We start from the raw sequence: 16,189 nt of genomic DNA on the forward strand, positions 1-16,189 counted from the left end.
ATGGGTTTATATTTAGGGCTCTGGCATGTGTTTATATTTAAGGCTCTGGCATGGGTTTATATTTAGGGCTCTGGCATGTGTTTATATTTAAGGCGCTGGAATGGGTTTATATTTAGAGCTCTGGCATGTGTTTATATTTAAGGCTCTGGCATGGGTTTATATTTAGGGCTCTGGCATGTGTTTATATTTAAGGCTCTGGCATGGGTTTATATTTAGGGCTCTGGCATGTGTTCATATTTTTGGCTCTGGCATGTGTTTATATTTAGGGCTCTGGCATGTGTTTATATTTAGGGCTCTGGCATGTGTTTATATTTAGGGCTCTGGCATGGGTTTATATTATAGGGCTCTGGCATTTTAGGGCTCTGGCATGTGTTTATGTTTAGGGCTCTTGCATGGGTTTGTATTTAGGGATCTGGCATGTGTTTATATTTAGGGCTCTGGCATGTGTTTATATTTAGGGTTCTGGCATGTGTTTATATTTAGGGCTCTGGCATGTGTTTATATTTGGGGCTCTGGCATGTGTTTATGTTTAGAGCTCTGGCATGTGTTTATATTTGGGGCTCTGGCATATGTTTATATTTAAGGCTCTGGCATGTGTTTATATTTGGGGCTCTGGCATGTGTTTATATTTAGGGCTCTGGCATGGGTTTATATTTGGGGCTCTGGCATGTGTTTATGTTTAGGGCTCTGGCATGTGTTTATATTTGGGGCTCTGGCATATGTTTATATTTAAGGCTCTGGCATGGGTTTATATTTAGGGCTCTGGCATGTGTTTATATTTAAGGCTCTGGAATGGGTTTATATTTAGGGCTCTGGCATGTGTGTATATTTAAGGCTCTGGCATGGGTTTATATTTAGGGCTCTGGCATGTGTTTATATTTAAGGCTCTGGCATGGGTTTATATTTAGGGCTCTGGCATGTGTTTATATTTTTGGCTCTGGCATGTGTTTATATTTAGGGCTCTGGCATGTGTTTATATTTAGGGCTCTGGCATGTGTTTATATTTAGGGCTCTGACATGGGTTTATATTATAGGGCTCTGCCATTTTAGGGCTCTGGCATGTGTTTACATTTGGGGCTCTGGCATGTGTTTATATTTAGGGCTCTGGCATGAGTTTATGTTTAGGGCTCTGGCATGTTAGGGCTCTGGCATGTGTTTATATTTGGGGCTCTGGCATGTGTTTATATTTAGGGGTCTGGCATGTTAGTGCTCTGGCATGTGTTTATATTTGGGGCTCTGGCATGGGTTTATGTTTAGGGCTCTGGCATGGGTTTATATTTAGGGCTCTGGCGTGTGTTTATATTTAGGGCTCTGGCATGTGTTTATATTTAGGGCTCTGGCATGGGTTTATATATAGGGCTCTGGCATGTGTTTATATTTAGTGCTTTAGCATGTGTTTATATTTAGGGCTCTGGCATGTGTTTATATTTAGGGCTCTGGCATGTGTTTATATTTAGGGCTCTGGCGTGTGTTTATATTTAGGGCTCTGGCATGTGTTTATATTTAAGGCTCTGGCATGGGTTTATATTTAGAACTCTGGCATGGGTTTTTGTTTAGGGCTCTGGCATGGGTTTAAATTTAGGGCTCTGGCATGTGTTTATATTTAAGGCTCTGGCATGGGTTTATATTTAGGGCTCTGGCATGTGTTTATATTTAAGGCTCTGGCATGGGTTTATATTTAGGGCTCTGGCATGGGTTTATATATAGGGCTCTGGCATGTGTTTATATTTAAGACTCTGGCATGGGTTTATATTTAGGGCTCTGGCATGTGCTTATATTTAAGGCTCTGGCATGGGTTTATGTTTAGGGCTCTGGCATGTGTTTATATTTGGGGCGCTGGCATGGGTTTATGTTTAGGGCTCTGGCATGGGTTTATATTTAGGGCTCTGGCATGTGTTTATATTTGGGGCTCTGGCATGTTAGGGCTCTGACATGTGTTTATATTTAGGGCTCTGGCATGTTAGGGCTCGGGCATGTGTTTATATTTAGGGCTCTGGCATGTGTTTATATTTAGGGATCTGGCGTGAGTTTATGTTTAGGGGTCTGGCATGTTAGGGCTCTGGCATGTGTTTATATTTAGGGCTCTGGCATGTGTTTATATTTAGGGCTCTGGCATGGGTTTATATTTATGGCTCTTGCATGGGTTTATAGTTAGTGCTCTGGCATCTGTTTATATTTGGGGCTTTGGCAAGTGTTTATATTTAGGGCTCTGGCATGGGTTTATAGTTAGTGCTCTGGCATGTGTTTATATTTAGGGCTCTGGCATTGGTTTATATTTAGGGCTCTGGCATGTGTTTATATTTAGGGCTCTGGCATGTTAGGACTCTGGCATGTGTTTATATTTAGGGCTCTGGCATGTTAGGGCTCTGGCATGTGTTTATATTTAGGGCTCTGGCGTGTGTTTATATTTAGGGCTCTTGCATGGGTTTATAGTTAGTGCTCTGGCATGTGTTTATATTTGGGGCTCTGGCATGTGTTTATATTTAGGGCTCTGGCATGTTAGGGCTCTGGCATGTGTTTATATTTAGGGCTCTGGCATTGGTTTGTATTTAGGGCTCTGGCATGTGTTTATATTTAGGGCTCTTGCATGGGTTTATAGTTAGAGCTCTGGCATGTGTTTATATTTGGGGCTCTGGCATGTGTTTATATTTAGGGCTCTGGCATGTGTTTATATTTAGGGCTCTGGCATGGGTTTATAGTTAGTGCTCTGGCATGTGTTTATATTTAGGGCTCTGGCATTGGTTTATATTTAGGGCTCTGGCATGTTAGGGCTCTGGCATGTGTTTATATTTAGGGCTCTGGCATGTTAGGGCTCTGGTATGTGTTTATATTTAGGGCTCTGGCATTGGTTTATATTTAGGGCTCTGGCATGTTAGGGCTCTTTCATGTGTTTATATTTAGGGCTCTGGCATTGGTTTATATTTAGGGCTCTGGCATGTTAGGGCTCTGGCATTGGTTTATATTTAGGGCACTGGCATGTTAGGGATCTGGCATGTGTTTATATTTAGGGCTCTGGCATGTGTTTATATTTAGGGCTCTGGCATGTTAGGGCTCTGGCATGTGTTTATATTTAGGGCTCTGGCATTGGTTTATATTTAGGGCTCTGGCATGTTAGGGTTCTGGCATGTGTTTATATTTAGGGCTCTGGCATTGGTTTATATTTAGGGCTCTGGCATGTGTTTATATTTAGGGCTCTGGCATGTGTTTATATTTAGGGCTCTGGCATGGGTTTATAGTTAGTGCTCTGGCATGTGTTTATATTTAGGGCTCTGGCATTGGTTTATATTTAGGGCTCTGGCATGTGTTTATATTTAGGGATCTGGCATGGGTTTATAGTTAGTGCTCTGGCATGTGTTTATATTTAGGGCTCTGGCATCGGTTTATATTTAGGGCTCTGGCATGTGTTTATATTTAGGGCCCTGGCATTGGTTTATATTTAGGGCTCTGGCATGTGTTTATATTTAGGGCTCTGGCATGTTAGGGCTCTGGCATGTGTTTATATTTAGGGCTCTGGCATGTGTTTATATTTAGGGCTCTTGAATGGGTTTATAGTTAGTGCTCTGGCATGTGTTTATATTTGGGGCTCTGGCATGGGTTCATGTTTAGGGCTCTGGCATGGGTTTATATTTAGGGCTCTGGCATGTGTTTATATTTAAGGCTCTGGCATGTGTTTATATTTAGGGCTCTGGCATGTTAGGGCTCTGGCATGTGTTTATATTTAGGGCTCTGGCATGTGTTTATATTTAGGGCTCTGGCATGAGTTTATGTTTAGGGCTCTGGCATGTGTTTATATTTAGGGCTCTGGCATGTTAGGGCTCTGGCATGTGTTTATATTTATTGCTCTGGCATTGGTTTGTATTTAGGGCTCTGGCATGTGTTTATATTTAAGGCTCTGGCATGTGTTTATATTTAGGGCTCTTGCATTGGTTTATATTAGGGCTCTGGCATGTGTTTATATTTAAGTCTCTGGCATGTGTTTATATTTAGGGCTCTTGCATGTGTCTATATTTAGGGCTCTGACATGTGTTTATATTTAGGGCTCTGGCATGGGTTTATGTTTAAGGCTCTGGCATGTTAGGGCTCTGGCATGTGTTTATATTTAGGGCTCTGGCATGTTAGGGCTCTGGCATGTGTTTATATTTGGGGCTCTGGCATTTGTTTATATTTAGGGCTCTGGCATGTTAGGGCTCTGGCATGTGTTTATATTTAGGGCTGTGACATGTTAGGGCTCTGGCATGTGTTTATATTTGAGGCTCTGGTATGGGTTTATGTTTAGGGCTCTGGCATGGGTTTATATTTAGGGCTCTGGCATGTGTTTATATTTAAGGCTCTGGCATGTGTTTATATTTAGAGCTCTGGCATGTTAGGGCTCTGGCATGTGTTTATATTTGGGGCTCTGGCATGGGTTTGTATTTAGGGCTCTGGCATGTTAGGGCTCTGGCATGTGTTTATATTTAGGGCTCTGGCATGTTAGGGCTCTGGCATGTGTTTATATTTGGGGCTCTGGCATGTGTTTATATTTAAGGCTCTGGCATGTGTTTATATTTGGGGATCTGGCATGTGTTTATATTTAGGGCTCTGACATGTGTTTATATTTAGGGCTCTGGCATGTTAGGGCTCTGGCATGTGTTTATATTTGGGGCTCTGGCATGGGTTTATGTTTAGGGCTCTGGCATGGGTTTATATTTAGGGCTCTGGCATGTGTATATATTTAAGAATCTGGCATGTGTTTATATTTGGGGATCTGGCATGTGTTTATATTTAGGGCTCTGGCATGTTAGGGCTCTGGCATGTGTTTATATTTAGGGCTCTGGCATGTTAGGGCTCTGGCATGTGTTTATATTTCGGGCTCTGGCATGGGTTTATGTTTAGGGCTCTGGCATGGGTTTATATTTAGGGCTCTGGCATGTGTTTATATTTAGGGCTCTGGCATGGGTTTATATTTAGGGCTCTGGCATGGGTTTATATTTAGGGCACTGGCATGGGTTTATATTTAGGGCTCTGGCATGTTAGGGCTGTGGCATGTGTTTATATTTAGGGCTCTGGCATGTTAGGGCTCTGGCATGTGTTTATATTTAGGGCTCTGGCATGGGTTTATATTTAGGGCTCTGGCATGGGTTTATATTTAGGGCTCTGGCATGTGTTTTTATTTAGGACTCTGGCATGGGTTTATATTTAGGGTTCTGGCGTGGGTTTATATTTAGGGCTCTGGCATGGGTTTATATTTAGGGCTCTGGCATCGGTTTATATTTAGTGCTCTGGCATGGGTTTATATTTAGGGCTCTGGCATGTGTTTATATTTAGTGCTCTGGCATGTGTTTATATTTAGGGCTCTGGCACGTGTTTATGTTTAGGGCTCTGGCATGGGTTTATATTTAGGGCTCTGGCATGTGTTTATATTTATGGCTCTGGCATGGGTTTCTATTTAGGGCTCTGGCATGGGTTTATATTTAGGGCTCTGGCATGGGTTTATGTTTAGGGCTCTGGCATGGGTTTATAGTTAGTGCTCTGGCATGTGTTTATATTTGGGGCTCTGGCATGTGTTTATGTTTAGGGCTCTTGCATGGGTTTATAGTTAGTGCTCTGGCATGTGTTTATATTTGGGGCTCTGGCATGCGTTTATATTTAGGGCTTTGGCATGGGTTTGTAGTTAGTGCTCTGGCATGTGTTTATATTTGGGGCTCTGGCATGGGTTTATATTTAGGGCTCTGGCATGGGTTTATATTTGGGGCTCTGGCATGGGTTTATATTTAGGGCTCTGGCATGTCTTTATGTTTAAGGCTCTGGCATGTGTTTATATTTAGGGCTCTGGCATGGGTTTATAGTTAGTGCTCTGGCATGTGTTTATATTTGGGGCTCTGGCATGGGTTTATATTTAGGGCTCTGGCATGGGTTTATATTTAGGGCTTTGGCATGGGTTTATAGTTAGTGCTCTGGCATGTGTTTATATTTGGGGCTCTGGCATGTGTTTATATTTAGTGCTCTGGCATGTGTTTATATTTAGGGCTCTTGCATGGGTTTATAGTTAGTGCTCTGGCATGTGTTTATATTTGGGGCTCTGGCATGTGTTTATGTTTAGGGCTCTGGCATGTGTTTATATTTGGGGCTCTGGCATGTGTTTATATTTAGGGCTCTGGCATGGGTTTATATTTAGGGCTCTTGCATGGGTTTATAGTTAGTGCTCTGGCATGTGTTTATATTTGGGGCTCTGGCATGTGTTTATGTTTAGGGCTCTTGCATGGGTTTATAGTTAGTGCTCTGGCATGTGTTTATATTTGGGGCTCTGGCATCTGTTTATATTTAGGGCTCTGGCATGGGTTTATAGTTAGTGCTCTGGCATGTGTTTATATTTAGGGCTCTGGCATGTTAGGGCTCTGGCATGTGTTTATATTTGGGGCTCTGGCATGTGTTTATATTTAAGGCTCTGGCATGTGTTTATATTTGGGGCTCTGGCATGTGTTTATATTTAGGGCTCTGGCATATGTTTATATTTAGGGCTCTGGCATGTTAGGGCTCTGGCATGTGTTTATATTTGGGGCTCTGGCATGGGTTTATGTTTAGGGCTCTGGTATGGGTTTATATTTAGGGCTCTGGCATGTGTTTATATTTAAGGCTCTGGCATGTGTTTATATTTGGGGCTCTGGCATGTGTTTATATTTAGGGCTCTGGCATGTTAGGGCTCTGGCATGTGTTTATATTTAGGGCTCTGGCATGTTAGGGCTCTGGCATGGGTTTATATTTAGGGCTCTGGCATGTGTTTATATTTAGGGCTCTGGCATGGGTTTATATTTAGGGCACTGGCATGTGTTTATATTTAGGGCTCTGGCATGTGTTTATATTTAGGGCTCTGGCATGGGTTTATATTTAAGGCTCTGGCATGGGTTTATATTTAGGGCTCTGGCATGTGTTTATATTTAGGACTCTGGCATGGGTTTATATTTAGTGCTCTGGCATGTGTTTATATTTAGGGCTCTGGCACGTGTTTATATTTAGGGTTCTGGCGTGGGTTTATATTTAGGGCTCTGGCATGGGTTTATATTTATGGCTCTGGCATGGGTTTATATTTAGTGCTCTGGCATGGGTTTATATTTAGGGCTCTGGCATGTGTTTATATTTAGTGCTCTGGCATGTGTTTATAATTAGGGCTCTGGCACGTGTTTATATTTAGGACTCTGGCATGGGTTTATATTTAGGGCTCTGGCATGTGTTTATATTTATGGCTCTGGCATGGGTTTCTATTTAGGGCTCTGGCATGTGTTTATATTTGGGGCTCTGGCATGTGTTTATGTTTAGGGCTCTTGCATGGGTTTATAGTTAGTGCTCTGGCATGGGTTTATATTTAGGGCTCTGGCGTGTGTTTATATTTAGGGCTCTGGCATGTGTTTATATTTAGGGCTCTGGCATGGGTTTATATTTGGGGCTCTGGCATGTGTTTATATTTAGGGCTCAGGCATGGGTTTATATTTAGGGCTCTGGCATGGGTTTATATTTGGGGCTCTGGCATGTGTTTATATTTAGGGCTCTGGCATGGGTTTATGTTTAGGGCTCTGGCATGTGTTTATATTTAGGGCTCTGGCATGTGTTTATATTTGGGGCTCTGGCATGGGTTTTTGTTTAGGGCTCTGGCATGTGTTTATATTTGGGGCTCTGGCATGGGTTTATATTTAGGGCTCTGGGATGTGTTTATATTTAGGGCTCTGGCATGTTAGGGTTCTGGCATGTGCTTATATTTAGGGCTCTGGCATGGGTTTATGTTTAGGGCTCTGGCATGTGTTTATATTTAGGGCTCTGGCATGTGTTTATATTTGGGGCTCTGGCATGGGTTTATATTTAGGGCTCTGGCATGTGTTTATATTTAGGGCTCTTGCATGGGTTTATATTTAGGGCTCTGGCATGGGTTTATATTTAGGGCTCTGGCATGTGTTTATATTTAGGGCTCTGGCATGTTAGGGCTCTGGCATGTGTTTATATTTAAGGCTCTGGCATGGCTTTATATCTAGGGCTCCTGCATGGGTTTATATTTAAGGTCTGGCATGGATTTATATTTAAGGCTCTGGCATGGGTTTATATTTAAGGCTCTGGCATGTGTTTATATTTAAGGCTCTGGCATGTGTTTATATTTAGGGCTCTGGCATGTGTTTATATTTAGGGCTCTGGCATGGGTTTATATTTGGGGCTCTGGCATGTGTTTATATTTAGGGCTCTGGCATGGGTTTATATTTAGGGCTCTGGCATGTGTTTATATTTAAGGCTCTGGCATGGGTTTATATTTAGGGCTCTGGCATGTGTTTATATTTAGGGCTCTGGCATGTGTTTATATTTAGGGCTCTGGCATGTTAGGGCTCTGACATGTGTTTATATTTGGGGCTCTGGCATGGGTTTATATTTAGGGCTCTAGCATGTGTTTATATTTAGGGCTCTGGCATGTGTTATATTTAAGGCTCTGGCATGTGTTTATATTTGGGGCTCTGGCATGGGTTAATGTTTAGGGCTCTGGCATGTGTTTATATTTGGGGCTCTGGCATGGGTTTATATTTAGGGCTCTGGGATGGGTTTATATTTAGGGCTCTGGCATGTTAGGGTTCTGGCATGTGTTTATATTTAGGGCTCTGGCATGGTTTATATTTAGGGCTCTGGCATGTGTTTATATTTAGGGCTCTGGCATGGGTTTATATTTAGGGCTCTGGCATGGGTTTATATTTAGGGCTCTGGCATGGGTTTATATTTAGGGCTCTGGCATGTTAGGGCTATGGCATGTGTTGATATTTAAGGCTCTGGCATGGGTTTATATTTAGGGCTCTGGCATGGGTTTATATTTAAGGTCTGGCATGGGTTTATATTCAAGGCTCTGGCATGGGTTTATATTTAGGGCTCTGGCATGTGTTTAAATTTAAGGCTCTGGCATGTGTTTATATTTAGGGCTCTGGCATGTGTTTATATTTAGGGCTCTGGCATGGGTTTATATTTTGGGCTCTGGCATGTGTTTATATTTAGGGCTCTGGCATGGGTTTATATTTAGGGCTCTGACATGTGTTTATATTTAGGGCTCTGGCAGGTGTTTATATTTAAGGCTCTGGCATGGGTTTATATTTAGGGCTCTGGCATGTGTTTATATTTAGGGCTCTGGCATGTGTTTATATTTAGGGCTCTGGCATGTTAGGGCTCTGGCATGTGTTTATATTTGGGGCTCTGGCATGGGTTTATATTTAGGGCTCTGGCATGTGTTTATATTTAAGGCTCTGGCATGTGTTTATATTTAGGGCTCTGGCATGTGTTTATGTTTAGGGCTCTTGCATGGGTTTGTATTTAGGGCTCTGGCATGTGTTTATATTTAGGGCTCTGGCATGTGTTTATATTTAGGGTTCTGGCATGTGTTTATATTTTGGGCTCTGGCATGTGTTTATATTTAGGGCTCTGACATGGGTTTATATTTGGGGCTCTGGCATGTGTTTATGTTTAGGGCTCTGGCATGTGTTTATATTTGGGGCTCTGGCATATGTTTATATTTAAGGCTCTGGCATGGGTTTATATTTAGGGCTCTGGCATGTGTTTATATTTAAGGCTCTGGAATGGGTTTATATTTAGGGCCCTGGCATGTGTTTATATTTAAGGCTCTGGCATGGGTTTATATTTAGGGCTCTGGCATGTGTTTATATTTAGGGCTCTGGCATGTGTTTATATTTAGGGCTCTGGCATGTGTTTATATTTAGGGCTCTGGCATGAGTTTATGTTTAGGGCTCTGGCATGTTAGGGCTCTGGCATGTGTTTATATTTGGGGCTCTGGCATGTGTTTATATTTAGGGCTCTGGCATGGGTTTATATTTGGGGCTCTGGCATGTGTTTATATTTAGGGCTCTGGCATGGGTTTATATTTAGGGCTCTGGCATGTGTTCATATTTAGGGCTCTGGCAGGTGTTTATATTTAAGGCTCTGGCATGGGTTTATAATTAGGGCTCTGGCATGTGTTTATATTTAGGGCTCTGGCATGTGTTTATGTTTAGGGCTCTTGCATGGGTTTGTATTTAGGGATCTGGCATGTGTTTATATTTAGGGCTCTGGCATGTGTTTATATTTAGGGTTCTGGCATGTGTTTATATTTAGGGCTCTGGCATGGGTTTATATTTGGGGCTCTGGCATGTGTTTATATTTAGGGCTCTGGCATGGGTTTATATTTGGGGCTCTGGCATGGGTTTATATTTAGGGCTCTGGCATGTGTTTATATTTAGTGCTCTGGCATGTGTTTATAATTAGGGCTCTGGCACGTGTTTATATTTAGGGCTCTGGCATGGGTTTATATTTAGGGCTCTGGCATGTGTTTATATTTATGGCTCTGGCATGGGTTTCTATTTAGGGCTCTGGCATGTGTTTATATTTGGGGCTCTGGCATGTGTTTATGTTTAGGGCTCTTGCATGGGTTTATAGTTAGTGCTCTGGCATGGGTTTATATTTAGGGCTCTGGCGTGTGTTTATATTTAGGGCTCTGGCATGTGTTTATATTTAGGGCTCTGGCATGGGTTTATATTTGGGGCTCTGGCATGTGTTTATATTTAGGGCTCAGGCGTGGGTTTATATTTAGGGCTCTGGCATGGGTTTATATTTGGGGCTCTGGCATGTGTTTATATTTAGGACTCTGGCATGGGTTTATGTTTAGGGCTCTGGCATGTGTTTATATTTAGGGCTCTGGCATGTGTTTATATTTGGGGCTCTGGCATGGGTTTATGTTTAGGGCTCTGGCATGTGTTTATATTTGGGGCTCTGGCATGGGTTTATATTTAGGGCTCTGGGATGTGTTTATATTTAGGGCTCTGGCATGTTAGGGTTCTGGCATGTGTTTATATTTAGGGCTCTGGCATGGGTTTATGTTTAGGGCTCTGGCATGTGTTTATATTTAGGGCTCTGGCATGTGTTTATATTTGGGGCTCTGGCATGGGTTTATATTTAGGGCTCTGGCATGTGTTTATATTTAGGGCTCTGGCATGGGTTTATATTTAGGGCTCTGGCATGGGTTTATATTTAGGGCTCTGGCATGTGTTTATATTTAGGGCTCTGGCATGTTAGGGCTCTGGCATGTGTTTATATTTAAGGCTCTGGCATGGCTTTATATCTAGGGCTCCTGCATGGGTTTATATTTAAGGTCTGGCATGGATTTATATTTAAGGCTCTGGCATGGGTTTATATTTAGGGCTCTGGCATGTGTTTATATTTAAGGCTCTGGCATGTGTTTATATTTAGGGCTATGGCATGGGTTTATATTTGGGGCTCTGGCATGTGTTTATATTTAGGGCTCTGGCATGGGTTTATATTTAGGGCTCTGGCATGTGTTTATATTTAAGGCTCTGGCATGGGTTTATATTTAGGGCTCTGGCATGTGTTTATATTTAGGGCTCTGGCATGTGTTTATATTTAGGGCTCTGGCATGTTAGGGCTCTGGCATGTGTTTATATTTGGGGCGCTGGCATGGGTTTATATTTAGGGCTCTAGCATGTGTTTATATTTAGGGCTCTGGCATGTGTTATATTTAAGGCTCTGGCATGTGTTTATATTTGGGGCTCTGGCATGGGTTAATGTTTAGGGCTCTGGCATGTGTTTATATTTGGGGCTCTGGCATGGGTTTATATTTAGGGCTCTGGGATGTGTTTATATTTAGGGCTCTGGCATGTTAGGGTTCTGGCATGTGTTTATATTTAGGGCTCTGGCATGGTTTATATTTAGGGCTCTGGCATGTGTTTATATTTAGGGCTCTGGCATGGGTTTATATTTAGGGCTCTGGCATGGGTTTATATTTAGGGCTCTGGCATGGGTTTATATTTAGGGCTCTGGCATGGGTTTATATTTAGGGCTCTGGCATGTTAGGGCTATGGCATGTGTTGATATTTAAGGCTCTGGCATGGGTTTATATTTAGGGCTCTGGCATGGGTTTATATTTAAGGTCTGGCATGGGTTTATATTCAAGGCTCTGGCATGGGTTTATATTTAGGGCTCTGGCATGTGTTTAAATTTAAGGCTCTGGCATGTGTTTATATTTAGGGCTCTGGCATGTGTTTATATTTAGGGCTCTGGCATGGGTTTATATTTGGGGATCTGGCATGTGTTTATATTTAGGGCTCTGGCATGGGTTTATATTTAGGGCTCTGGCATGTGTTTATATTTAGGGCTCTGGCAGGTGTTTATATTTAAGGCTCTGGCATGGGTTTATATTTAGGGCTCTGGCATGTGTTTATATTTAGGGCTCTGGCATGTGTTTATATTTAGGGCTCTGGCATGTTAGGGCTCTGGCATGTGTTTATATTTGGGGCTCTAGCATGGGTTTATATTTAGGGCTCTGGCATGTGTTTATATTTAAGGCTCTGGCATGTGTTTATATTTAGGGCTCTGGCATGTGTTTATGTTTAGGGCTCTTGCATGGGTTTGTATTTAGGGCTCTGGCATGTGTTTATATTTAGGGCTCTGGCATGTGTTTATATTTAGGGTTCTGGCATGTGTTTATATTTTGGGCTCTGGCATGTGTTTATATTTAGGGCTCTGACATGGGTTTATATTTGGGGCTCTGGCATGTGTTTATGTTTAGGGCTCTGGCATGTGTTTATATTTGGGGCTCTGGCATATGTTTATATTTAAGGCTCTGGCATGGGTTTATATTTAGGGCTCTGGCATGTGTTTATATTTAAGGCTCTGGAATGGGTTTATATTTAGGGCCCTGGCATGTGTTTATATTTAAGGCTCTGGCATGGGTTTATATTTAGGGCTCTGGCATGTGTTTATATTTAGGGCTCTGGCATGTGTTTATATTTAGGGCTCTGGCATGAGTTTATGTTTAGGGCTCTGGCATGTTAGGGCTCTGGCATGTGTTTATATTTGGGGCTCTGGCATGTGTTTATATTTAGGGCTCTGGCATGTTAGTGCTCTGGCATGGGTTTATATTTAAGGTCTGGCATGGGTTTATATTTAAGGCTCTGGCATGGGTTTATATTTAAGGCTCTGGCATGTGTTTATATTTAGGGCTCTGGCATGTGTTTATATTTAGGGCTCTGGCATGGGTTTATATTTGGGGCTCTGGCATGTGTTTATATTTAGGGCTCTGGCATGGGTTTATATTTAGGGCTCTGGCATGTGTTTATATTTAGGGCTCTGGCAGGTGTTTATATTTAAGGCTCTGGCATGGGTTTATATTTAGGGCTCTGGCATGTGTTTATATTTAGGGCTCTGGCATGGGTTTATGTTTAGGGCTCTTGCATGGGTTTGTATTTAGGGATCTGGCATGTGTTTATATTTAGGGCTCTGGCATGTGTTTATATTTAGGGTTCTGGCATGTGTTTATATTTAGGGCTTTGGCATGTGTTTATATTTGGGGCTCTGGCATGTGTTTATATTTAGGGCTCTGGCATGGGTTTATATTTGGGGCTCTGGCATGTGTTTATGTTTAGGGCTCTGGCATGTGTTTATATTTGGGGCTCTGGCATATGTTTATATTTAAGGCTCTGGCATGGGTTTATATTTAGGGCTCTGGCATGTGTTTATATTTAAGGCGCTGGAATGGGTTTATATTTAGAGCTCTGGCATGTGTTTATATTTAAGGCTCTGGCATGGGTTTATATTTAGGGCTCTGGCATGTGTTTATATTTAAGGCTCTGGCATGGGTTTATATTTAGGGCTCTGGCATGTGTTCATATTTTTGGCTCTGGCATGTGTTTATATTTAGGGCTCTGGCATGTGTTTATATTTAGGGCTCTGGCATGGGTTTATATTATAGGGCTCTGGCATTTTAGGGCTCTGGCATGTGTTTATGTTTAGGGCTCTTGCATGGGTTTGTATTTAGGGATCTGGCATGTGTTTATATTTAGGGCTCTGGCATGTGTTTATATTTAGGGTTCTGGCATGTGTTTATATTTAGGGCTCTGGCATGTGTTTATATTTGGGGCTCTGGCATGTGTTTATATTTAGGGCTCTGGCATGGGTTTATATTTGGGGCTCTGGCATGTGTTTATGTTTAGAGCTCTGGCATGTGTTTATATTTGGGGCTCTGGCATATGTTTATATTTAAGGCTCTGGCATGTGTTTATATTTGGGGCTCTGGCATGTGTTCATATTTAGGGCTCTGGCATGGGTTTATATTTGAGGCTCTGGCATGTGTTTATGTTTAGGGCTCTGGCATGTGTTTATATTTGGGGCTCTGGCATATGTTTATATTTAAGGCTCTGGCATGGGTTTATATTTAGGGCTCTGGCATGTGTTTATATTTAAGGCTCTGGAATGGGTTTATATTTAGGGCTCTGGCATGTGTGTATATTTAAGGCTCTGGCATGGGTTTATATTTAGGGCTCTGGCATGTGTTTATATTTAAGGCTCTGGCATGGGTTTATATTTAGGGCTCTGGCATGTGTTTATATTTAAGGCGCTGGAATGGGTTTATATTTAGAGCTCTGGCATGTGTTTATATTTAAGGCTCTGGCATGGGTTTATATTTAGGGCTCTGGCATGTGTTTATATTTAAGGCTCTGGCATGGGTTTATATTTAGGGCTCTGGCATGTGTTCATATTTTTGGCTCTGGCATGTGTTTATATTTAGGGCTCTGGCATGTGTTTATATTTAGGGCTCTGGCATGTGTTTATATTTAGGGCTCTGGCATGGGTTTATATTATAGGGCTCTGGCATTTTAGGGCTCTGGCATGTGTTTATGTTTAGGGCTCTTGCATGGGTTTGTATTTAGGGATCTGGCATGTGTTTATATTTAGGGCTCTGGCATGTGTTTATATTTAGGGTTCTGGCATGTGTTTATATTTAGGGCTCTGGCATGTGTTTATATTTGGGGCTCTGGCATGTGTTTATATTTAGGGCTCTGGCATGGGTTTATATTTGGGGCTCTGGCATGTGTTTATGTTTAGAGCTCTGGCATGTGTTTATATTTGGGGCTCTGGCATATGTTTATATTTAAGGCTCTGGCATGTGTTTATATTTGGGGCTCTGGCATGTGTTTATATTTAGGGCTCTGGCATGGGTTTATATTTGGGGCTCTGGCATGTGTTTATGTTTAGGGCTCTGGCATGTGTTTATATTTGGGGCTCTGGCATATGTTTATATTTAAGGCTCTGGCATGGGTTTATATTTAGGGCTCTGGCATGTGTTTATATTTAAGGCTCTGGAATGGGTTTATATTTAGGGCTCTGGCATGTGTGTATATTTAAGGCTCTGGCATGGGTTTATATTTAGGGCTCTGGCATGTGTTTATATTTAAGGCTCTGGCATGGGTTTATATTTAGGGCTCTGGCATGTGTTTATATTTTTGGCTCTGGCATGTGTTTATATTTAGGGCTCTGGCATGTGTTTATATTTAGGGCTCTGGCATGTGTTTATATTTAGGGCTCTGGCATGGGTTTATATTATAGGGCTCTGCCATTTTAGGGCTCTGGCATGTGTTTACATTTGGGGCTCTGGCATGTGTTTATATTTAGGGCTCTGGCATGAGTTTATGTTTAGGGCTCTGGCATGTTAGGGCTCTGGCATGTGTTTATATTTGGGGCTCTGGCATGTGTTTATATTTAGGGGTCTGGCATGTTAGTGCTCTGGCATGTGTTTATATTTGGGGCTCTGGCATGGGTTTATGTTTAGGGCTCTGGCATGGGTTTATATTTAGGGCTCTGGCGTGTGTTTATATTTAGGGCTCTGGCATGTGTTTATATTTAGGGCTCTGGCATGGGTTTATATATAGGGCTCTGGCATGTGTTTATATTTAGTGCTTTAGCATGTGTTTATATTTAGGGCTCTGGCATGTGTTTATATTTAGGGCTCTGGCATGTGTTTATATTTAGGGCTCTGGCGTGTGTTTATATTTAGGGCTCTGGCATGTGTTTATATTTAAGGCTCTGGCATGGGTTTATATTTAGAACTCTGGCATGGGTTTTTGTTTAGGGCTCTGGCATGGGTTTAAATTTAGGGCTCTGGCATGTGTTTATATTTAAGGCTCTGGCATGGGTTTATATTTAGGGCTCTGGCATGTGTTTATATTTAAGGCTCTGGCATGGGTTTATATTTAGGGCTCTGGCATGGGTTTATATATAGGGCTCTGGCATGTGTTTATATTTAAGACTCTGGCATGGGTTTATATTTAGGGCTCTGGCATGTGCTTATATTTAAGGCTCTGGCATGGGTTTATGTTTAGGGCTCTGGCATGTGTTTATATTTGGGGCTCTG

The sequence above is a fragment of the Ambystoma mexicanum genome, chromosome 4p (genome assembly GCF_040938575.1).
Source record: "Ambystoma mexicanum isolate Mex_15411 chromosome 4p, UKY_AmexF1_1, whole genome shotgun sequence".
Classification (NCBI taxonomy): Eukaryota; Metazoa; Chordata; class Amphibia; order Caudata; family Ambystomatidae; genus Ambystoma; species Ambystoma mexicanum.